The sequence below is a fragment of the Salvelinus fontinalis genome, chromosome 28 (genome assembly GCF_029448725.1).
Source record: "Salvelinus fontinalis isolate EN_2023a chromosome 28, ASM2944872v1, whole genome shotgun sequence".
In the NCBI taxonomy this organism is placed as follows: domain Eukaryota; kingdom Metazoa; phylum Chordata; class Actinopteri; order Salmoniformes; family Salmonidae; genus Salvelinus; species Salvelinus fontinalis.
In genome coordinates, this window is record NC_074692.1 from 40,064,928 (window position 1) to 40,090,494 (window position 25,567).

Here is a 25,567-nt window from a genome sequence, read left to right on the forward strand (position 1 = left end):
CCACTGGGAATGTGATGAAAGAAAGAAAAATGTATATATAGAGAGAGATAAATAGATAGAGAGTAGAGAGAGAGAAGATATATGTATATATTTATATATATATATAAATAGAGAGAGTGAAGATATATATATATATATATATATAGAGAGAGAGAGAGGGAAGATATATAATGTATATATATATATAGAGAGAGAGAGAGAAACCACATAGTGCAATATGAGTGCATCAACCATTCTTTATTGATATTTTCTTACATGTTCCACCACCTACACTCCACAGTCAGAAAGAATTTGCTCTGTACAAAGCATAGGGTGTTCTAGGTGACCGTAGTCTTCCCCAGAGACCTTCATTAAGTACAGTATATTCAATATTTCTCTCTACCCACCTTCATTCCAGCTGGTTTTGTTAGTTGAAAAGTGGTCACTTTGTTTTGTTAGTTCACAAACAGTGCATTATAGATATGTGTGTAATATTGCCAACAGCAATAACAGTGACAGAAAAATGGAAAACTAAACACACATTATTACAACTGTGAATATTGAATTTTGTCTACAAAACATACTACTGCTTTAATAAACAGCGTTAATTCAAAAGTAAAAATAAATGTGGTTGCTTGAAAGGAGTGACATTAGATTTTTAGTTGAAGAAAAAGTTGAAAAGGTTGATGGGGTCATAATAGAAAAATCTTACTCTATCAATGATGTATTTTAACCAAATTTGTTTTGCTAACGCTGAATATAACAATGTCTAACTAACGCTGAATATAACAATGTATAACTAACGCTGAATATAACAATGTCTAACTTTGGTTTAAATCTTTCATTTCTGGCCATGATGTCAGTTTATTTCAACATTGGCCGCTACTCCTTCATACTCCATCCAAAGCTCTCGATATTGTGAACTTTGAACTTTAGGGGGTGGTCATATTGGATGGCCCTCTCCCTCCCCTCTCCCCAGCCGGACATCAGACAGACACCACTAAAGCGTAGTTTCTGTGCCTGCCTTCATTTTGGATGGAGGGAGCAAAACGGAGGGGGAGAAACGTCAACATAGTCACCCCATACACTTCCGGGAGGGTGACACCAACGCACTGATAGAGAGAGAGAGGGTGGAGGCTACCTTCCTTGATGTCATACTATCTCTTTGGGTACATCTCAAATACCATCCTGTTCCCCATATCGTAATAGGTTTAGGCTTAGCATTCTTCTACCAGACCCAATGTATTCCTCCATCCCTCTCTATCAAGTGTGGCTTTACAGTACCGGAGCAATACTAGTTGGTAAGATGGTATGAGCGCTTTGCCCCGGTGTTGGTCTCACAGATGTTAATATGAGGCCTATAAGCAAGGTAACTTTCACAACTTGCTTACAACTGCTCTCAGCCTCAGGTTTCAACACCCGGGGATCAGGCTGACATCACTGGCGGAGGCTGCTGTCAGTCAGCGGGGGGCGAGCGTCACTGTCAGGTCTCCCTGATGTGATTGGTGGAGTCGCCCATCAGTCCCTGTCACTGTCAGGAGGCGGGCAGCGCCTCATCACAGTGTCAGAGCCCGATTGGCTCGTTGCTCACCCCATTGCCAAACAGCCCCCGTCAGTGTCAGCATCAGCTGACCTTGGAGGAGGGACTTATATCAGACCCCTCCTTCCAATGTCAACTGAGCTCCGCCTTTCACCTGGCCCTCCCCTTCACTCAGGGTCTCTGCATAGTATGCCCTTCCTGCGCCTCCTTGGGCTGCTGACCCATATGCTCCTGACCAACGTGCAATTGGCCATGGGCCTGGCCATGGTGGAGCCCCTCAGCACCATGTTGGTGTTGCTGCTGCTCCACCCCATGGCCACGACCGTGATCGCGCCCCACCTCACTCTCGCCATGGTGACCGTGACCATGGCTTTTGCCATGGTGACCGTGCCCATTGCCATGGTGATGATGGCCGCGTCCACCGTGAGGTGTATCCCCTCCAGTGACTGGCTTCTCTTCTCCCTCAGGCTTTACCTCTACCATCCTGTTGCACTCTGCTGGGATCTCTGTGCTCTGTGTGTGAGAAGGAGGATGGGTGTTGGATGGTTTGTCATAGAACTAATTCCCACATACTAACACAGACATACCGATTGTGTGTGAGAGTGTGTACCTCATACGTGCAGTCCCCACAGATGCGTTGGCAGTAGGTCTCCTTAATGGCGTTCTCTACGTAGGGAGTACCCAGGATGGAAAAGGGGAGGAAGATATGGTGGGTCAGACGACCACACCTGAGAGAGACAGAGAGAGAGAGACAAAAGCATATACATGATCAATTACACATCTTAGAATCAGCTATTAAAGACTAGCAGAACACACTGGATTCTTCAATTACATTGAATGAACTACAGGACAAAATACAAAACCTCCAATCCAAAAAGGTCTATGGTGTTTATGGTATCCTAAATAAAATGATAAAATATGCAGACCACAAATTCTAAGTGGCTATACTTAAACTCTTTAACGTGATCCTCAGCTCTGGCATCTTCCCTAATATTTGGAACCAACTAATGATCACCCCAATCCACAAAAGTGGAGACAAATTTGACCCCAATAACTACCGTGGCATATGCATCAACAGCAACCTTGGGAAAATCCTCTGGATTATCATTAACAGACCTGCGCCCTGACAGTGAATCTCAGTAGGACAAAAATATTGGTGTTCCAATCCAGATCCAGATGCTAAGACCACAAATACAAATTCCATCTAGACACGGTTGCCCTAGAGCACACAAAAAACTATACATACCTTGGCCTAAACATCAGCACCACAGGTAACTTCCACAAAGCTATGAACAATTTGAGAGACAAGGCAAGAAGGGCATTCTATGACATCAAAAGGATCATAAAACTCCAGTTAGAATCTGGCTAAAAATACTTGAATCAGTTATAGAACCCATTATCCTTTATGGTTGTGAGGTCTGGTGTCCGCTCACCAACCAAGAATTCACAAAATTGGACAAATACCAAAATGAGACTAATTGCATAATTCTACAAAAACCTCCTCCGTGTACAATGTAAAACACCAATAACACATGGAGAGCAGAATTAGGAGGATACCCGCTAATTATCAAAACCCAGGAATTAGCTGTTAATTCTACAACCACCTTAACGAAAGCGATTCCCAAACCTTCCATAACAAAGCCATCACCTACAGAGAGATGAACCTGGAGAAGAGTCCCCTAGGAAAGCTGGTCCTGGGGCTCTGTTCACAAACACAAACAGACCCCACAGAGCCCCAGGACAGCAACACAATTAGACCCAACCAAATCATTTGAAAATTAAAAGATCATTATTTGACACATTGGAAAGAATTTACTAAAAAACTGAGCAAACTGGAATGCTATTTGGCCCTAATCAGAGAGTACACAGTTGGAAAATAACTGAGTGACTGACCCAAAATTAACGAAAGCTTTGACTATGTACAGACTCAGTGAGCATAGCCTTGCTGTTGAGAGATGCCACCGTAGGAAGACCTGGCTCTCGAGAGAAGACAGGCACTGCCCACAAAATGAGATGGAAACTGAGCTGCACTTCCTAACCTCCTGCCAAATGTATGGCCATATTAGAGACACATATTTCCCTCAGATTACACAGATCCACAAAGAATTAGAAAACAAATTAAGTGAAATACCATAGAGTGCTATCACATCAGCAAGTTGTTGTTTGTTCCAATGGTAAATGACGAGACAGAGACATTCATGCGAGTAACCAGCCTTGTTCTGTACATCATGACACTTCCGGGTATCTCAAGCACCCCGGTATAAATACATGAGTTGCAGTAATAAACATTTACCAACAGATGGCATCACTGTGCCATCTTAAACCCATAACATCTTCCCTTTAATAAAATAGGACAGGAGGTGTCAATTCATTAACAAAACAAACCTAGTAATAGTTTCCAACATGAACAGTTTAGTTTTTTTTTTTTTTTTTTTTTCTCAGATAACAACTTAACACATTTTGATAGTCTCTTTACTTTTTTTTTTTCTTTTCTCTTTCTGTCAACCCTGATGGGAAACCTACAGATTAAGTCTTTTTGGTGGCTGAGACAAACGCCCGTAGCGTGAAAAGACAGGGGGCTTGTCTGCGAGGACTGCGGGTTCCCGCACAGGCGTGTCACCTGACAGTCTAAGAGGAGTATTGATGGGCGAGGGAGCAGCCGACCTGTGATCACCTGGCTCTTCGCCCAGTGCCTCAGGCCCCATGTGACTTGACCTGTGATCACCTGGCTCTTCGCCCAGTGCCTCAGGCACCATTGCTGGAGTTCCGTCTTTTGTCATGCGACCCCTTTGACCATCAGGGTTCTGAGTAGGTGCGGGCTCAGCAATCCGAAGGTCAACCCTGTTGCGACGGTACAATGATCCATTCACTTCGACCAAGTAGGAGCGTGGTGCCACTTTCTGTACACAGGATCCGAGTCTCCAGAGGCCCGTCCGGTCCCCTGGTAGTGGCTTCATTCGCACCGTTTCACCCACCCTGAGCTCAGGTAAGTCTTTTGCTGATTTGTCGTAGATGAACTTGGAGACCTGTCTTCTGTGACGTAGCTTCACCAGCACGTCAGTCACCACACAGGGCTCCAGGAGAGTGTTGGCTACTGGCAGAGCTGCTTTTAAGCGCCGTGCCATGAGGCGCTGGGCCGGGCTGCTATCCATGCCTTCTGTCGGGGTATTGCGCCACTGCAGGATTGCTTTCCAGGCATCTTTGCCCTCTCGCAGAGCCTTTTTGCAGAGGTTCTTTGCGATTTTTACTGCGGACTCCGCCTTCCCATTAGCTTTTGGGTATCGTGGTGATGAAGTGACGTGCTCAAATTCCCATCCTGCAGCAAATTTTCGGAACTCAACACCGGAGAATTGGGGTCCATTGTCTGAAATTACCCTATCTGGCTGGCCATAGCGGGCAAACTGAGCCTTGCAGCGTTTGATCGTTGTCTCTGCTGAGAGGTCGGGGAGGAGGTCAATCTCCCAAAAGTCTGAATAATGATCAACTACCAGCAGAAAGTCTTTGCCACTGTGCTGGAAGAGATCTAAACTTACTATCTGCCAGGGGCGCATCGGTAGCTCGTGGGACATCATCGTCTCTCTCTGTTGTTCAATGGCATATTCATTGCAGATTGTGCATTTACTGACATAGTCTTTGATTTCACTCTGCATTCCTGGCCAATACAGTGTGTCACGTGCTTGTCTGTAACAGGCCTCACCTCCTATGTGACTTGAGTGCACACGCGCCAACATCTCATGGCGCAGAGACCGGGGAATAACGACTCTCTGACACATGAATATTACTCCGTTTTGAACACTGAGCTCCTCTTTGACTTGCCAATATTCTCTGACGGCTAAAGCAGTTTCTTCCTTGCAGTCGGGCCAGCCCATCATAATCACAGACCTCAATTCCTGGAGTTGTCCGTCCCTGTCTGTGTGCTGTCTGATTTGTATAAGGCGCTGGTCCGTAACATTGAGGTAGTCAGCCTGGTTGATGTGTTCAACATCCACTTGCTCTCTTTGTAAGCTGCACACTGCGTGTTGTTCATGCATGGAGCGTGTGTGAATGCCTGATGCAGTAGCCCTGCTGAGCGTGTCACTCACATACATCTCTGGCCCTGGCTTATACACCACCGTGAGGTTGTAGTTTTGTAGGGCCAGTAGCATGCTCTGCAGTCGTTTTGGGGCATTCAGAAGAGGCTTGCTGAATATAGCAATAAGGGGCTTGTGATCTGTCTCTGCGGTAATATTGTCACGCCCGTACAGGTAGTGGTGGAAGCGTTGGCATGCAAACACAATGCTGAGGCACTCCTTCTCTATCTGGGCATAGTTCTGCTCTGTTAGGGTGAGTGCCCTAGAGGCGAATGCCACAGGCTGGCTCTCCTGCATGAGGCAACAGCCAAGTCCATACTGGCTTGAGTCACTCTGAATCGTGACAGGTTTTGACACATTGTAGTAACGCAGTACAGGTGTCTGGGTGACCAGTTTTTTTATTTCCCTCACCGCTGCGTCATGTTTTGGGAGCCAATGCCAGATGGCGTCCTTGTCCATGAGCCTCCTTAGTGGCTCACACACTTCAGAGAGCCGCGGTAGGAATTTGGCCAGGTAAGTGACGAATCCGACGAAGCGCTGCACTCCCTTCACGTCAGATGGGTGGGGCATTTCCAAGACAGCCTTCACTTTTTCAGGATCCGCCTTCAATCCGATGGAGGACAAAATGTGCCCATGAAAGCGGACCTCTGGCACTTTAAACTGAAGCTTTTTTATGCTTAGTCTTAGCTTGACCTGTCTGCATCTGACCATCAGGGCCAGCAGCTTGGCGTCATGGTCACATTCTGCCTCCTCATCACTGTCCCCACAGCCCACTACGAGGATGTCATCTGCTATGGGTTCCACGCCACTGAGTCCCATCAACAGCTCGTGCTGCTTCCGCTGATACACCTCTGGAGCCACGGAGACACCAAACGGAAGCTTCAACCACCTCTTCCTGCCCCAGGGTGTCCAAAAGGTGGTCATGTAGCTGCTGGGCTCGTCGAGCTTGCACTGCAGGAAGGCATCTCTAGCGTCCACGAGCGTGAAGATTCTGGCCTTTGGGAGCTTGTAAAGAACATCCTCCAACGTGGGCATAATGTAATGTGAACGTCGCAGAGCCCGGTTGAGGTGTTTAGGATCAATGCATATCCGTAGCTTGTCTGGTTTCTTGATGATAACCATATTACTTATCCAGTCTGTAGGCTCAGTGACGGATATCATGTGGCCATCTGCTTCGTATTTGTCAAGCTGAGCCTTCGTAGCTGCTTTCATGGCCACTGGTACATTACGGGGTGCACACTGGACAGGCTGGATTGCTGCGTCCAACTCAAAGTGGACTTCCCCGGGAACTGACTCGACCGGGGCGTTGAAGACATCATGGTACTTGCTTAGGAGTGTCTCCTTGCTCAGGGGCCCAGCCTTGACTTTATCTATAATGTTAAGATCAGCTGGGATGGTAAAGTTAATAAGCCCAAGGCGCTCGCATGTAGAACCTGACAGTAATGGCTGTTGACTAGCCTCAACTATTTCAAACTCAAGGGTGTGTTTCTGGCCACGTAAAACACACTCTGTCACAAACAGGCCTAAAGAGGTCATGAACTGGCCTGAATACAGTTTCAGCTTGGTGCTACTCTGTGTGAGATTGTCTCTGGGCGCGAGCCTCCTTTTATCTTTAAGGCTCATAACGTTGCATGTGGCCCCTGAATCTATCTGGCATTGCTGTGGTTTATTATTAAGTAGCAGAGTGACGAACCACTTTTTCCCTTTTGCCTTCACTGCCCCTATGCACTCGCTAGCATATACATCCTCCGTGCTGTTGTTCCCTTCATCTGGGTTTGTTTCAATAGAGTGCACCTTACCCTCCTTTCTCTTGCTTTTCATGCAGACCCTTGCAAAGTGATTAGCTGTACCACAGGATTTGCATATTTTTCCATAGGCTGGGCAGTGTTCTTTTCCTCGTCCATGAGAAATGCCACAATATCGGCATGTATTGGGGTTGTCTACTGCAGAGTTGGCTGTAGTATTAGCATTAGCTGTGGCAAAGGGGAATTTCTTTACTGGCTGCCTGAATGTAGCATTGACATTGTCCATATGTTGCCTTTCTAGCTCCATGGACCTTATCCGTATATCAGTAAGCTCTGCTGCACGGCATGTCTCCACTGCCAAGACCAGCGTCAGGTCACGTTCTCTCAGCAAACGTCTGCGGGTGCCCTCATCAGTTATGCCAAGCACAATCTTATCTCTGATCAGTTCATCTCTTAAAGCACCATAGTCACATGTAGCTGCCTTTTCCCTTAACCTAGTGACAAAGCTGTCAATGGACTCCCCGTTCTCCTGTTTGCAACAACCAAAAACATAACGCTCGTAGATGACGTTCTTTGCTGGCTTAAAGTAATGTTCAAGAGCATCAAGAATAGTTATAGCGTTACCTTGCTGAGCTGCTGTTAGGTTCAGGTTGTGTTTGTATACGTGTCGGCATTCAGTTCCCATTATAGTCCTCAAAGTGGCAGCCACTACCTCTTCGTCCTTTTCCAGAAGTCCCGTTGCTAGCGCATAGTCTTCCCATTCACCTCTAAACGTATCCCAGTTCGTGCTCCAATCCCCGCTGAGCTTCATAACGGCGGGAGGGGGAATGTTCGCTGCCATGTCTAACCGGTGCTAACAACACTGAAGCTAACTAGCAAACTCACTCTAGCTAAAGCCAATTCCGGCGAAATTTTACTCAAATAAACAATTGTTTGGTAAACCAGAACAGGTTACTCTAATTTGCGGAAAGCATGGTTAGTGATCCCTCTTCTGACACCATGTTTGTTCCAATGGTAAATGACGAGACAGAGACATTCATGCGAGTAACCAGCCTTGTTCTGTACATCATGACACTTCCGGGTATCTCAAGCACCCCGGTATAAATACATGAGTTGCAGTAATAAACATTTACCAACAGATGGCATCACTGTGCCATCTTAAACCCATAACAGTTGTGTGACCTGTTGCCACAAGAAAAGGGCAAACTACTGTTAATACAACCCATATATATGTTTATGTATTTTCTGAAATCTGAAATGCCTCTATACTTTTGAATCTTTTGTGAGTGTAATGTTTACTGTTCATTTCTGATTGTTTATTTCACTTTTGTAAAACCCCTTGACTTTTTCCACAGTTTGTTGTGTTTCAGACTGAATTTAAAATAGATGAAATTTAAATGTTGTGTCACTGGCCTACACACAATACCCTATAATGTCAAAGTGGAATTATGTTTTTAGAAATTGTTAAAGTATTCAGCCCATTTGTTATGGCAAGTCTAAATAAGTTCAGGAGTATAAATGTGGTTAACAAGTCACATAATAAGTTGCATTGACTTGCTCTGTGTGCAATAATAGTGTTTAACATTATTTTTTAATGACTACCTAATCTCTGTACCCCACATATACAATTGTAAGGTCCCTCAGTCGAGCAGTGAATATCAAACACAGATTCAACCACAAAGAGCAGCGAGATTTTCCAATGCCTTGCAAAGAAGGGCGCCTATTGGTAAATGCAAAACAAAATAAGACATTGAATATCCCTTTGAGCATGGTGAAGTTATTAATTACACTTTGGATGATGTATCAATACACCCAGTCACTACAAAAACTCAGTTGCCGGAGAGGAAGGAAACCACTAAGGAATTTCACCATGAAGCCAATGGTGACTTTAAAATAGTAACAGAGTTTAATGGCTGTGATAGGAGAAAACTGAGGATGGATCAACAACATTGTAGTTACTCCACAATACTAATCTAATACATAACTGAGTACCACTCTCCATATTTTCAATTACAGTGTGTGCTGCATCATGTTATGGGTATTATTGTAATTGTTAAGGACTGGGGAGTTTTTCAGGATGAAAAATAAATGGAATGGAGCTAAGCACCGGCAAAATCCTAGAGGAAACCCTGGTTTAGTCTGCTTTCCAAAGAACACTAGGAGATACATTTACCTTTCAGCAGGACAATAACCTAAAACAGAAGGCCAAATCTAGACTGGAGTTGTTTACCAAGTAGACAGTGAATGTTCCTGAGTGGCCGAGTAATCGGTTTGACTTAAATCTTCTTGAAAATCTATGGCAAGACTTAAAAATGGTTGTCTAGCAACAATCAACAACCAATTTGACGAAGCTTGAAGCAATTTGAAAAGAATAATGGGCAAATGTTGCACAATCCAGGTGTGGAAAGCTCTTGGAGGCTTTCCCAGAAAGACACAGCTGTAATCGCTGCCAAAGGTGCTTCTACAAAGTATTGACTCAAGGGTGAGAATTTTATATTTCATTTTTCAATAAATTTGCAAACATTTCTAAAAACATGTTTTCACTTTGTAGTTATGGGCTTCTGCGTGTAGATGGGTGAGAGAAAACAATGAATTGAATACATTTAGAATTCAGGCTGTAGCACAACAACATGTGGAATAAGTCAAGAGGTATGAACATTTTCTGAAGGCACTGTATTTCACTTGCTTTGACAATGTAAACATACAGTTTCCCATGCATATAAATCCCTTTGAATTTAATTGAGAGTGAGAGAGAGGGATACTTTAATGATTACACAGCAGCATGCTGTAGGAAAAAGAGGTATGTATATGATACTGTATAAGACAAGCTACTGTGTGTGAAAGAGAGAGAGGAACAGACAGAATGCTGAGCACTGTTTTGTATTTCTGAGCAGACCAAGCGCAGGCAGGCAAGAGACAGACAGACGAGACAGACAGACAGACGAGACAGACAGACAGACAGACAGACAGACAGACAGACGGACAGACGGACAGACGGACAGACGGACAGACGGACAGACGGACAGACGGACAGACGAGACACAGACAGACGAGACAGACCAGACAGACGAGACAGACGAGACAGACAGACGAGACAGACAGACAGACAGACAGACAGACAGACGAGACAGACGAGACAGACGAGACAGACGAGACAGACGAGACAGACGAGACAGACAGACAGACAGACAGACAGACCACAGTAAGGAGCTGACCTGTCATAGATGAGGAAGTCATCCTTCTTTCCAGCCAGGGCCTGCCATACGTCATCCTGTTTGGGCACCTGTTTGTACAATATGATGTTCTCAGACAGTTTCTGGCTCAGCAACGTGTGGAGGTGCTGGGCCTGGTCCGCCTGGTGGTTCACCACCATATAGGTCACATTGTCCAGACCCTGGCCCTCCAGCTTCAGGCGCAGCTCATCCAATCTGCTCAAAGGAACACAACAAGGAAGTGAAAAATGAGGATATGGAGAGATGGCCAAAATAAATCATGTTATAACAAAATAAAGAACGGGCGTTCTATAAAGAGATGTGCTGTTGACAACCGGAAAAGTGTCAATTTTAAAGATTCTTTTAAAAAAAAACACACCCCACTAAGGGTAGGAAAGTGGCTAAGGGAATGGAACAGAGCCCTATCTGGTCCACTTACAAGGATGCCTGCACCAAGCAGAACAATCAACTGGCCTGAAGGAGGGCCACCACCGTGACCTGGCCCATAACCCCCTTCATTGGCTCCACCTCCCCAATGCTCCAACCAGGTGGTGGCTTACAGCGGGTCCCCTCCCCCTCTGCTCTGCCCCCAGGGAGCAGGCAGAGAGCCAGGAGCAGGCTGAGCCCCGCCTTCATCACGGTGCCTTGCAGCAGGCTCGATCTGCTGAGGGTGTGTGAGTAGAAGAGAAAGACAGAGAGAGAGAAAGAAGTAAGACAAAGGTTAGAGTCAACTCAGGTAATGAAGATTTGAACAGTGTCCCTTTCCTGTGTCAACACTAAAGAGAAAGCTCAAGCTGACAATCTCAGAGAATGAGGGGGATGTTCCCTATGTACAAACGTTGGGTGTGTCCAAATGTTCCTAAATTACTTCTCTTTCTCTAAAAGGAACTGATTTATTAGGTATTTTCAATGGCAGGTAAAGGAGCAATCTGCAGTTGCTGCATCCATTTTTGGACTCATAAATTAATTATATGTACCCATTGATTCTTGAAGAATATATATATATATATATATTTTTTGTAATTTAGCAGATGCTCTTACCCAGAGCAACTTACATTTGTGAGTGCACAATATTTTGGTACTGGTCCTTACAAATGCCTTGTGAGCTTAGTTCAACTGTCGTAGCCCATCAGAACCCTTTACACCAATGTTTGTAAATAAAGTAAATGTAAACAAACACTGTATAGCCACAAAACATGGTTAAAACTATTATTTTCATATTATGGAGGGTCAGTTCTTGCATCCATAGCTCTGTCTATGAATTTGAGAGTGGTTACATTTCTCCAGTTTTGACTGACTTTGAAAAAATATATATTTATCTGCTGATATGAAATAAATTAGTGATTAGAATATAAGGTAATTATTTCTGATGTTTTACACTTCTTGCCTTTTATTATAGGGATATCATTTTGTTGTTTCATTTAGTTTATTTTTATTCTATTGCACAACCAAAGGCAAACTGATGAACAACAGAAAAATTAAGATTCGGAGACGGGTGGGTAAATGCAGAAGGTTCTCTCTCTTTCTCTGCATATTAATGCTATAGAAACACTTAATTGTGAACCAACTGGAAATGATTAAATATATGCCGCACGGAGCATCAAAAAACAACATTTTTTTAAATAGCAAAACACTATCTCAATTTGTTCATATCGTGCATCACAGGTTATATACAGAAAAGAGAGAGAGATGTAGGCTGTTCTCTGTATTATCAGAATGCACAACAAGTTACAAAATAATTCTGCAGTCACTTACCCTCTGTTAAAATGTCCCTCCTTAGTCAGCTCAGCTCTGTCTAGCAGTAGCTTTTGGAACAACAACAACTGCCTCTGCTCCCCCCTTTTATACTCGCACTGTTATTTTCCTGTATACCCGAAAGGAAGACAAAGTTCATGATGGGGTTCTGTGCAGATGCACTACTGCACATCTTGCATGTGTGTGTGATAGAGAGAGAAAGAGAGAGAGAGGAAAAAAAGAGAGAGAGAGAAGGAGAGTACACATATCTTGAGAATAGCATGGAAAGTAACAGTGAACTTTTAACCATCATTATTGCTTTGTAATTGTTTGTCATGTCTGTGCGCACTAGGCTTGTAAATCAAAATGTCCCTATATCTCACTTGATTTGCATGCAGATCATATGACTACCTCTGTCTCATTCCTTTGCCTGAAAAAGTGAAGCCTGCCACAGAATGGTTAAAGAACAGAACATTTTGACATCCTGTTTTTCTCTGAAGGGGAGAAGTGAAAAAGGAGTAGTGAAGAAACGGGGTGAGGGGAGGGAGAGGAAGTGGGGGTTGGCCAGTGTCCAGCATGTTATGCAAGTCAGCACAAGTACAGTATATCACCTGATCGCCTAACTGAACAATTTGACACAAAACAGATCAATCTAACAAAAAGGAGAGAGAGCGTGCATGTATGGACTTGCAAACCATGAAGGCTATACTGTGTTGTAAAGTTGAACAGAAAAATGCACCAAAAAATCTCAAAGTTGTTCCATGTACTGTCTTGCAGCATGGTATGAAAATTCCAATCTTCTACAAAGAGGTTTTAACTGCCAATGGCTTATCTCTGGTGTTCCATTTCAAGGGCACAGAGACATAAAAGTCAAAGTTCCAAAGACATCATAAAAAAATACAAGGATGCAATGAACTCTTGGGAAACACAGAACTTAAGTCCTTAAGCAGCAAAGTGTTTCTCATTCCGTATGGATCTAGGTCAGCTTATGAAACAGTGATCACTAAGGGGCAGAAGTCAGCTAGCTAGAAGATAGGACCACAGCAAGTCAATGACATAAGACTTGGTTGAACTCTTCTCCCTATTATGGCAGTAGGTACCATAGGACAAGGTTTATCCACAGGTAAGATTACAGTACAGGTGTAATTGGGTATAAGTTGAAAGACAATCAAGATTGTATCAAAAAAACAATCTTTGGCCCATTTAGATGACACAATGGTGGTATTTATTTTAATTGGTCCACACATAGATCTGTAGAAGAGCCCACTGGGAAAAAAATAGTTGAATCAATATTTTTCCACGTCATTTCGACCCCAAAAATCTATGTGTTGAAGTTAAATCAATGTGGAAAACGAATTGGATTTGCAAAACCTCCTCAACGTAAGAGCATTTTGTCTTTTAACCTTAATCCAACAAAATGCTCAGTCAGTAATTTTCACTATTAGTTTACACCTGTTCTCTTATGAAGCACGTGACAATTAAAATGTGATTTGAATGGTATTTGTCAAGATTTCATTTAAAACTGAGGGGTACACTTAATGTATTGTGAAATTTATTTTAATGTTTAAAAGTGTTATTATAAAATAAATGACTGCCTTATTTTTTGCTGGATCCTAGGAGAGTATCTGCTGCCTTGGCAGCAACTAATGGAGATCCAAAACAAATACAAATAGGAAATAGGCCTACTACAAAGTAGGATCAATGGGTTAGTCAGCAAACTTTGATAAACAAACAGAAATAACTACAGATTTTCTGGTTCATTAGGAAAGCTTAACTAAGATATGTTTTTTGGTTGTTGGATCAATCAGTCCATGCCTATTCAAGCTTATATTTTCAAAACAAATGTAAGTTATTTCAAAATATTTAGGCAAGTTAATTGGCTAAGTGCAGTCGCAAAAACCTCCAAGCGCTATCAAGAAACTGGCTCTCATGAGGACTGCCACAGGAAAGGGAACCCCAAACTTACATCTGCTGCAGAGGATACGGTCATTAGAGTTACCAGCCTCAGAAATTGCAGCCCAAATAAATGCTTCACAGAGTTCAAGTGACAGACACATCTCAAAATCAACTGTTCAGAAGAGAATGCGTGAATGAGGCCTTTATGGTCGAATTGCTGCAAAGAAACCCCTACTAAAGGAACCCAAGAAGAAGAAGAGACTTGCTTTGGCCAAGAAATATGAGCAATGGACATTACACCGGTGGAAATCTGTCCTTTGGTCTGATGAGTCCAAATTTGAGATGTTTTATTCCAACCGCTGTGTCTTTATGAGACGCAGAGTAGGTGAACGGATGATCTCCACATGTGGGTTCCCACAGTGAAGCATGGAGGAGGAGGTGTGGTGGTGTGGGGGTGCTTTGCTGGTGACACTGTCTGTGATTTATTTAGAATTCTAGGCACACTTAACCAGCATGGCTACCACAGCATTCTGCAGCGATAGACCATCCCATCTGGTTTGCGCTTAGTGGGACTATTATTTATTTTTCAACAGGACAATGACCCAAAACACACCTCCAGGCTGTGTAAGGGCTATTTGACCAAGAAGGAGAGTGATGGAGTGCTACATCAGATGACCTGGCCTCCACAATCACCCGACCTCAACCCAATTGAGATGGTTAGGGATGAGTTGGACCACAGAGTCAAGGATAACCAGCCAACAAGTGCTCAGCATATGTGGGATCTGCTTCAAGACCGTTGGGAAAGCATTCCAAGTGAAGCTGGTTGAGAGAATGCCAAGCGTGTGCAAAGCTGTCATCAATGCAAAGGATAGCTACTTTGAAGAACGTAAAATATAAAATATATTTAGATTTGTTTAAAACCTTTTTGGTAACTACATTATTCCATATGTGTTATTTCATAGTTTGGATGTCTTCACTATTATTCTACAATGTAGAAAACAATTAATTACCATTTTGATATTGATCACTGCACTTTTGGGTAGAGCTTGCAAGTTAAGCATTTCACTGTAATTGTGCATGTGACAAAAAAACTTGAACTTGATCTGAAGTCAATGATACTATCTTAAGCGTAAACGATTAACTTAGAAAATTGTCTTGTCTGCAAATTCAAAAGGTGTATGTTGACAACGGCAGATTACAAATGCTGTGTAGGCTAATTTGAAAACCTTTGAGACAAGTTATTCCATTGCAGACAATGAATATATTCTATGTGAAATAGGCAGAAAGGCAGACCACACAAAATTTATAATAGTTCTATTTTATTCTCTTCTAGACTAGATTTGTTTATCCAGAAGTACCTTCTTGCTAAATTTGGTCAGCTTCCTTATCAGAATTTGGCCATGAGAGATTGGTTGATTCTAGTCATTTCTAAAGATCTCACCAGCTTATAGTCCTAAAAACTGCAAATGATTTACCTCTGGTTTGTTCAGCCATTCCTATGGGTAAAATTAATGGGGAAAGAAAACGGTTTGGGGATAAACGCTGAAAATAAGGTCTGAGGTTAACACATGCATAGGAGATCTTATACGTTTTGTTCTATGAGATAATATCAGTCAGTTAACATGACCTTAATGAATGATGAAGCATTTATGTGCTTTATGTGCTTTTTGTGATTACATTTATCCTTCAAAATTCACAAAATGTAACGTTAGCTGATGAAGATTATCTCATAGAACAAAACGTATAAGATCTCCCTAGCCTGTGTTTACCAAATCAAATCAAAGTTTACCAAAAAGAGTTTACCAAAGAAACTAAAGTCAAAAATCATAAAAAGTAACACAATGAAATAACAATAACGAGGCCACATACAGGCGGTACCGGTACCGAGTTAATGTGCGGGGTTACATGTTAGTCTAGGTAATTTTTTCCTGTAGATATGGGTAACGTGACTATGCACAGATAATTAACAGCGAGTAGCAGTAGTGTAAAAACAAATGGGGGGGTGTCAATGTAAATAGTCCGATTGGCCATTTCATTAATTGTTCAGCAGTCTTGTGGCTTGGGGGTAGAAGCTGTTAAGTAGCCGGTACTGCTTACCGTACGGTAGCAGAGAGAATAGTCTATGACTTGGGTGGCTGGAGTATTTGACAATATTTTGGGCTTTCCTCTGACACTGCCTAGTATACAGGTCCTGGATGGTAGGAAGCTTGGTCCCAGTGATGTACTGGGCCGAACGCATTACCCTCTATAGCGCCTTATGGTCAGATGCCAAGCAGTTGCCATACCAGGCAGTGATTGCAACCGGTCAGAATATTATTCTAGATGGTGCAGCTGTGGAACTTTTTTTCCCCCTCAGGGGGGGAAGGTGTTGTCGTGCCCTCTTCACGACTGTCTTGGTGTGTTTGGACCATGGTAGTTTTTTGGTGATGTACACACCAAGGACATGAAACTCTCGACCCGCTCCACTACAACCCCGTCGATGCTAATGGAGGCCTGTTCGGCCAGCCTTTTCCTGTAGTCCACTATCAGCTCCTTTGTCTTGCTCACAGTGAGGCAGAGGTTGTTGTCCTGGCACCACACTGCCAGGTCTCTGACCTCCTCCCTATAGGCTGTCTCATCGTTGTCGGTATTCAGGCCTACCACTGCTGTGTCGTCAGCAAACTTAATGATGGTGTTGGAGTCGTGTTTGGCCACGCAGTCGTGGGTGAACAGGGAACACAGGAGGGGACTAAGCACGTACCCCTGAGGGGCCCCAGTGTTGAGGATCAGCATGGCAGATGTGTTGTTGCCTACCCTTACCACCTGGGGGTGGCCCGTCAGGAAGTCTGGGATGCAGTTGCAGAGGGTGGTGTTTAGTCCCAGGGTCCTTAGCTCATTGATGAGCTTTGTGGGCACTATGGTGTTGACGACTGAGCTCTAATCAATGAATAGTATTCTCATATGGGTGTTCCTTTTGTCCAGGTGGGAAAGGGCAATATAGAGTGCGATTGCATCATCTGTGGATCTGTTGGGGCGGTATGCGAATTGGAGTGGGTCTAGGGTATCCATGATGATGCTGTTGATGTGAGCCATGACCAGCCTTTCAAAGCGCTTCATGGCTATCAACGTGAGTGCTGTGGGGCGGTAATCACTTAGGCAGGTTACCGTCGCTTTCTTGGGCACAGGGACAATGGAGGTCTGCTTGAAACATGTAGGTATTACAGACTCGGTCAGGGAGAGTTTGAAAATGTCAGTGAAGACACTTGCCACTTCCGTATTGAGCGAGTCACTGGTACTTCCTGCTTTAGTTTTTACTTGTAAGCAGGAATCAGGAGGATAGAATTATGGTCAGATTTTACAAATGGAGGGTAAGGAAGAGCTTTTGTATGGATCTCTGTGTGTGGAATAAAAGCGCTGTAGAGTTTTTTTCCTCTGTGGTTGCACATGTGACATGCTGGTAGAAATGACGTAAAACAGATTTATGATCCTCATAAGGATCCTCCTTTTTTTTCATTTTTCGCCTGAAATGACATACCCAAATGTAACTGCCTGTAGCTCAGGCCCTGAAGCAAGGATATGCATTTACTTGATACCATTTGAAAGGAAACACTTTGAAGTTTGTGGAAATGTGAAAGAAATGTAGGAGAATATAGCATATTAGATCTGGTAAAAGATAATACAAAGAAAAAAACGTTTTTTTGTATTTTTTTGTACCATCATCTTTGAAATGCAAGAGAAAGGCCATAATGTATTATTCCAGTATTATTCCAGGCCAGGTGCAATTCAGATTTTGGCCACTAGATTGCAGCAGTGTATGTGCAAAGTTTTAGCCTGATCCAATGAACCATTGCATTTCTGCTCAAAATGTTGTATCAAGACTGCCCAAATTTGACTAATTTGTTTATTAATAACTTTTCAAGTTCAAAACTGTGCACTCTCCTCAAACAATAGCATGGTATTCTTCCGTTGTAATAGCTACTGTAAATTGGACAGTGCGGTTAGATTAACAAGAATTTAAGCTTTCTGCCAATATCAGATATGTCTATGTCCTGGGAAATGTTCTTGTTACATATAACCTCATGCTAATCACATTAGCCTACATTAGCCAACTGTCCCATGGATGAGACACTTATCCCGAAAATATATGGCTACGAATAATATAAATGAGAACTCTCTTGGTAGATAGTGTGGTCTACACCTTATCAAAAGGTACTCTACCTTATGATACAACCAAGACTATTAGACATCGCGCACAAACCTTGTCATACCAAACGTAGCTTCTCTATCCTGCCGATGCATAGAAAATCCCGCCAGCTCTATATTATCCGTGTCGTCGTTCAGCCACGACTCTGTGAAACATTGGATATTACAGTGTTTAATGTCCCGTTGGTAGGATAGTCTTGATCGTGTATCATCCATTTTGTTTTCCAATGATTGCACGTTGGCCAATAGAAGGGATGGTAGTGGAAGTTTACTCACTCGCCTACAAATGACGTGGATTTGGGCCCTTTCCCGAGAAAGCAGTATATCCTTCACGTCGGACTCATTAAAGAAAAAAATCTTTGTCCAGTTCGAGGTGAGTAGTTGCTGTTCGGATGTCCAGAAGTTATTTTCGGTCATAAGAGACAGTAGCTGCAACATTATGTACCATGGTGTTCACGGGGTTCAAGGGGTATATCGATCTCCCTAGGGTGAGATTAATAAATTGGACGAATCACTCTCTGTCCACAAGGAGGCACCCCTCCCCTTAGGTGGAGCCTTACTGGGATTGATTGCTTATTCTTGCCTGTAGCTCACTAGTCCCTATGAGCTGTCTAGCGATACAGGTTATGGGCTCTGTGGCAATTGTTTGTTGGTAGCAGAGTCGAGGGAACAAGAAGTTTGAACACGACCATGCTATTATCCCACACACTCCTTGTGGTTCATATGAACCCCGGAATGAGCTGTCTTTCTACAGCTCAAAGCTTTTCATTCCTAGGAATTAAATTCTGTCCCGTTCTCAGTTAGATCACAAGGCACTTTGTCGCCAGCACATATGACTGGTCAGTAGGATAGCCTCCATGATAAAGTATTTTCCCTGGGTTTATTTTTTATGTGTGCGGTCCACTGCTGGGTTCCAGATGGTTACCGGAACGCATCTTACCACCTAAACCGAGTGAGGCTTGTTGTGACAACAGTACCCCCAGGTGGCACTGCCAATCAGGGGATGTCACTGAATGCCGGAGCACTTGTACCCAGAGGGGGCCGGGAACCCAGCATGGGACGGGCACTGTTTTTTTCAATTGCAAGTTCCACCGTGTTCACGGGTGTCCAAAGTGTTGTGCTTCCCGCATTTAAGTTTAATGAAAAGTGTCCCTTCTCCACGTTCAGACACACCGTTGTCAAGAATGGTAGAAATGGAAAAATAACCAATCTCTCCCAGTCCACAAGATAGCATCCGGCCCCTTCAGATGGCACTTCATGGGAGGCTCGCTGTCTGCTCCGACCAATGGCGTGCATGTGCAGTGTCGCCATGGATGATACTAACAGTGAGGTCAGGTTACAGGCTACAATTTGTTGTGAGTCCCCTCAGCGCCTGTTTTGAGGAAGGAAATATCCTCCGGTCTCCAGAAGCAGGCAATCCGAGTGGTTCCTTTGTAGAAGATCCAGTATTTCCTGGTTTCAAAAAGGAACGGGGCTTTGCGTCCCATTTTAGACCTACATGCCCTCAACAAGCATCTCATAGAGTGTAAGGATCGAGGGGGGAGGGGGGTTGTTAGGGAATTTGGAGATGGGGGAGGGTCTATTAGAAGTTAATAGGGTTCTTTTTTATTTTCTCAACAGTACTGAGTTAGGTAGGAGGATATAGAAATGTTTCTAACCGTGATTGACCACACACTCCAGCACAGTAGCGGCATGTACCTTTAACGTTGGTTTACAGACCGCCATTATATCATAGAAGAAGAAGAAGAACAACAACAACAACAAGCGCCTCAGAATGACAGCCTATTGGCTGGTGGTAGCAGAGTTGAGGGAGCAAACAGTGTTACACACATCCATGGTACTGTCCCATGTCTGGTCTCTAGGCTTCATAAGAAACCAGAAAAAGAGCTGTCTGACTCTGTCTCAGCACATTCTTTTTCTGGGTCTTGAGCTAGACGCACACGCATATCGCGCTTTTGTATACCCGCGGAGGGTGTCCGGGTTCCGGCTCTGCTTAGCCCATATTTTGGCTGGGTCACACAGTGTGTTTTTGCCAGTGCTTACACCTACTGTGGTTGATGGCTTCTGTGATGGAAGTCATTCCCCTGTGCTAGCCCCTCACCTGGACACATCTTGCAGCTAAGCCAGTCGCTTCGGGTGTCCCCGTCATGCCGACCGGCCCTGGCCCAGTGGTGGGACCCTCTGCTATTGTCAGTTGTATCCCGCAAGCAACAGAAGCATCCCCCCCGGAGCGACAATATGTCAGTGGCTTGCATCAACAGACAGGGAGAAACTGGTTGTGTTCAAGAGGATTAAAACCATAATGTATTATGGGTAAATTGTGACTGACTGACGACAAATAATAATGAGTAATTATTTATGATGCAATGTTCTTTGTCGATCAGTCAGTCAGCTGTTGCCTGCACTGTCGGCTGCAATGACAAACAAGCCCCCTGTCTCTCTCCCTCCTAACCTTGCCTCGCTCCCTATTGCAGAGCATCAGTGTGCACATGGTATTGCTACGGGCGACGCATGTCCCTGGTTGCCTCAACTCTTTTATCCAGGTGGGATCCTCTTTCTCAGGAGTGGAGGCTACACCCCTGGGTGGTCTACCAGATATGGGAAATGCTCGGCAGGGCAGACGTAAGCATTTGATGCTTTGCAAGAAAAATCTCTCAATGTCGTCTGTTTTTCTCTATAAGGGACTCGACGGATGCTCTGGCACCCCAGTGGCCTCGAACCCCCCTCTACGGATATTTCCCTGTGGAGCTGATTCAGCCCACATTGGAAAGGTGGCGCCTGGAGGGCTTGTTGTCGATTCGTGTGGCTCCCCTTTGGCCCAAGCAACCTTGATTTGCGAGGATCATTTGCCTGTTGGCCGGGGACGCATGGCAAGTCCCACTGCGCAGGGGTCTGTTGTCCCAGGCGCATGGGTGGGTTTGGCACCCTCGGCCAAGGCTTTGACCCTGGCTATGGTGCCAAAATAAATTGTGCCTTTTCAGAGTTCTCTGGGGGACATTTTAATGTTCCTACAGGAGCTTTCAAGCAGGAGCTTTTCAACCTTATGCCCTAGTAGTGCGGTTCCTAAAAGGTGTGCACTGTCACAGACCTGTTTCTAAACCTATTGCGCCCACTTGGGTATTAGCTTTGGTTTTGGATGCTCCTTGTGAGGACACCTTTTAACCACTGGAGGCTGTGGATCTGAAGATCCTCTTCCACAAGACTTCCCGCAAAACACCAGTCTCAACGTCAACAGTGAAGAGGTGACTCCGGGATGCTGGCCTTCTAGGCAGAGTTCCTCTGTCCAGTGTCTGTGTTCTTTTGCCCATCTTAATCTTTTATTTTTATTGACCAGTCTGATATATTGCTTTTTCTTTGCAACTCTGCCTAGAAGGCCAGCATCCAGAAGCCGCCTCTTCACTGTTGACGTTGAGACTGGTGGTTTGCGGGTACTATTTAATGAAGCAGCCAGTTGAGGACTTGTGAGGCGTCTGTTTCTCAAACTAGACACTAATGCACTTGTCCTCTTGCTCAGTTGTGCACCAGAGCCTCCCACTCCTCTTTCTATTCTGGTTAGAGACAGTTTGCGCTGTTCTGTGAATGGAGTAGTACACAGCGTACGAGATCTTCAGTTTCTTGGCAATTTCTCGCATTGGAATAGCCTTCATTTCTCAGAACAAGAATAGACTGACGAGTTTCAGAAGAAAGTTATTTGTTTCTGGCCATTTTGAGCCTGTAATCGAACCCACAAATGCTGATGCTCCAGATACTCAACTAGTCTAAAGAAGGCCAGTTTTATTGCTTCTTTAATCAGAAAGCTGTATTAACATAATTGCAAAAGGGTTTTCTAATGATCAATTAGTATTTTAAAATGATAAACTTGGATTAGCTAACACAACGTGCCATTGGAACACAGGAGTGATGGTTACGGATAATGGGCCTCTGTACGTCTATGTAGATATTCCATAAAAATCTGCCGTTTCCTGCTACAATAGTCATTTACAACATTAACAATGTCTGCACTGTATTTCTGATCAATTTGATGTTATTTTAATAGACAAAAAAAATAGCTTTTCTTTCAAAAACAAGGACATTTCTAAGTGGCCCGAAACTTTTGAACGGTTGTGTATATAGTGTGTATAAGCTGGAAGTAGACGCCTAAGTGGTGTTGTCCATTTGTTTACTCCAATTAGGGGAGGGGTAGTAGGGATAGGGGAGCATAATAAAGGAAAATATATAAAACACATATATATAGTACCAGTCAAAGTACCAGTTTGGCCACACCTACTCATTCAAGGGTTTTTCTTTATTTTGACTATTTTCTACATTGTAGAATAATAGTGAAAACATCAAAACTATGAAAAAACACATATGGAATCATGTAGTAACCAAAAAGTGTTAAACAAATCAAAATATAAATATCATTTTAGATTCTTCAAGGTAGCCACCCTTTGCCTTGATGACAGCTGTGCACACTCTTGGCATTCTCTCAGCTATATAATTGGTAGATATATTTTAAAGAGTAGCTTGTTACTGACTATGTTAACAGTTTTTGTTAAACTACTTTGTTCCCCTGCCTGTTTATTGATGCTTTTGGGACTGCAAGTTGGCAAGAAAAATGCCCCTCCTTATTTTACTGCAAATAAGCATTGTTTCCATATAATTTGGCTGATAAGGGGGCTTGTGGACATTTACATTCGTGTTTAATTAGCTAGTTAGCTAAGTTACTGACTGAATAAGCTCATTCTTAGTCATGTTTTTGTTGTTGTTGCATTTCAGGTGGAGTGACATTGCTGACAGGCCAGGGCCCATATTTACAGAGTATTACTGATTTTAGGATAATCAATTTTGCCTTCGCACAGAGTACAATTACATTGACAAGGGGGAGGTTATCCTAGGTCACTATCCCTACTCTGATGCGCTTTGTGAATATGAGCCCTGGAAGAAAGCTACTACCCAAGGTATTGTGCAAGGTATTGACCTTGCAAAGCAGTCCTTTCACCACAGGACCCTAGAGCAGGGGTAGGCAACCCTGTTCCTGGAGTACCGCAGGTACTGCAGGATTTTGTTTCAACTAGGCACCACACCAGGCGTGCATTCAGTTTGCTTTAACGTTCGCTACATTGCGGAACAGTTTGTACTGAATGCTACCGTTTTCCCAAAACATTCTTGTACGTTCTTGACTTTGAGATACGTTTGCTCCGTTCATAGGGTGTGACTTGATGCAGTGAGTGAAGTATTTAAAGAGCAGCGGTGCTTTTTTAACCCACAACACAACCCCTCCCAGTTTTTCTCTTGAATGAGCAGCCTGATGAAAGCCAGTCAATATTTAAATCACAAAGAAAATATACCTCTTTATTGATATCACGTACATTATCAAGCATTTCACACATGTTATCCAGATACTGACTGTTAGCACTTGGTGGTCTATAGCAGCGTGCCACCAGACTGGGCTTTAGGTGAGGCAGATGAACCTGTAGCCAAATTACTTCAACAGTATTTAACATGAGATCCTCTTTAAGCTTTACAAGAATGTGGTTCTGAATATTAACAGCCACACCTCCACCTTTGGCATTTCTGTATTTTCTATAGATCTCATAACCATGTATTGCTCCCACTGTATCATCAAAGGTATTATCTAAGTGAGTTTCAGAGGTTGTCAGAATATGAATGTCATCTGTTACTAGCAAATTTCTTAAGCTATATATGTTAAAGGGGGCAATTTTTTCCCCTTTTCTGGTATGCTTGATTGTTTTTATTGTTTTACTGGGAAGATTAGCAGAGGTAGACATGCCCAGGTTATTTATATTAGTGCAGGGTGAGCTGCACACAGTTAACTTACTTCTAGGGCACACCGCCTCTGTCACGACTTCCGCCGAAGTCGGTCCCTCTCCTTGTTCGGGCGGCGTTCGGCGGTCGACGTCACCGGCCTTCTAGCCATCGCCGATCCACTTTCATTTTCCATTTGTTTTGTCTTTGTTTTACACACCTGGTTTCAATTCCCCAATTACATGCTCATTATTTAACCCTCTGTTTCCCCCATCGGTTTTTGTGTGTGTTTGTTTGTTGTATTTACGGTCCGTATTGTGGGCTCAGTATTATCGACTTGTATTTTTAAGTCTGTGGGGGATTAATCAGAATTAGTTGGGTAACATAGATAATATGTTTTATTTGCATAATATGCTTATGTGAGATACTTGTCATTAGAATGTTTCCCTTTGGACTATAGGGTTGGCAGTTGCACCTACCCCTTCTCAGCTAGGGCTCAGTCACTTGGGCCCAGAGAGGGGAGAGGTCAGGCTTGTGTGAATGTGTGAATGTATCTGTTAAACCATTTGGTGCTATGCAGAATATCAGAAGGGGAGGAGGACAGAATGGAACATTGTCTTCTTATGTGAATGTGTCTTTACCTATTCTTAAACCATGTGAAGGGATGGCGTGATTAACGGGGAACCAATTAAGTGTCTCCACAATGTCTGTATGCCAGTCACTCCCTCCTTTTCCCATTGGGGGGATGAGTATGGCAGTGTCTGGAACCATTGTATGTCCCCTCTGATGTTGCACTTATCTTGAGATAGTATATGACCTCGAGGCTCACTCCCCTCAGTGAGCTTGTCCAGGAGTGGGGTGGCAGTATCTAGAGTTGACAATTGATATATGCCATTGGATGAGTTGGTGTTTTTGTACTATGAAGTACCAGGAACGAAATTAGAACCTCGTCTTAGAGCCCAAACTGAACGATAATTTATAGCGAATGCTATCTGGCTATGGGATACTCCTCTCTCAAATAAAAGTCTTTCTTTGTGAACAGTTCCTATTATCTGTGGTTTGTCATGTCGACTAGGGGGGTGGATCTTTGCTATAAAAGATCTCAGTTGCCATTATGTTGACACTAAACTATTCATTAGAGATAGTGAATTGTTGAAATTCAAATGCTATTGCAAAGCTTAATTATTATTAAAGGTGTCGATTAAGTATAACTCTGACTGGTGTGTGAAGTTTGTCTCTCTCTCTCTCTCTCTTTGGTAATACAGAAATTAATCTACCACAAGTCTTGAGTAAATTTACGTGTATTACTCATCTCTGTTGTCCTGCACCTGACTCCTCTGCACCAGCTACACCCAGACCTATTACAGCCTCAGTGCTAACGGTATAACTCTGGTTCATAGCATAAAATAGCTGTAGGATCAGCAGAGGCATTCAGGGTAGTAAGAGGGACATAAATTAGGT

The 25,567-nt window shown here is 43.5% G+C and overlaps 1 pseudogene across 4 annotated transcripts; it reads right to left on the minus strand.

The window, feature by feature from the left end:
• Positions 1–218: 218 nt before the first annotated feature.
• On the minus strand, positions 219–12,750 carry LOC129826703 (selenoprotein Pa-like; annotated as a pseudogene). Of its 4 annotated transcripts, none has more exons than XR_008755067.1 (6): positions 12,664–12,749; positions 12,302–12,410; positions 10,986–11,207; positions 10,550–10,762; positions 2,130–2,247; positions 219–2,032 (listed from the first exon to the last, which is right to left on the minus strand). The product of XR_008755067.1 is annotated as a selenoprotein Pa-like, transcript variant X3 (transcript). The 4 variants fall into 4 exon arrangements; XR_008755065.1 differs by having other exon boundaries at positions 10,986–11,210; XR_008755068.1 differs by having other exon boundaries at positions 1,385–2,032; positions 10,986–11,210; positions 12,664–12,750.
• Between the last annotated feature and the right edge of the window lie 12,817 nt (positions 12,751–25,567).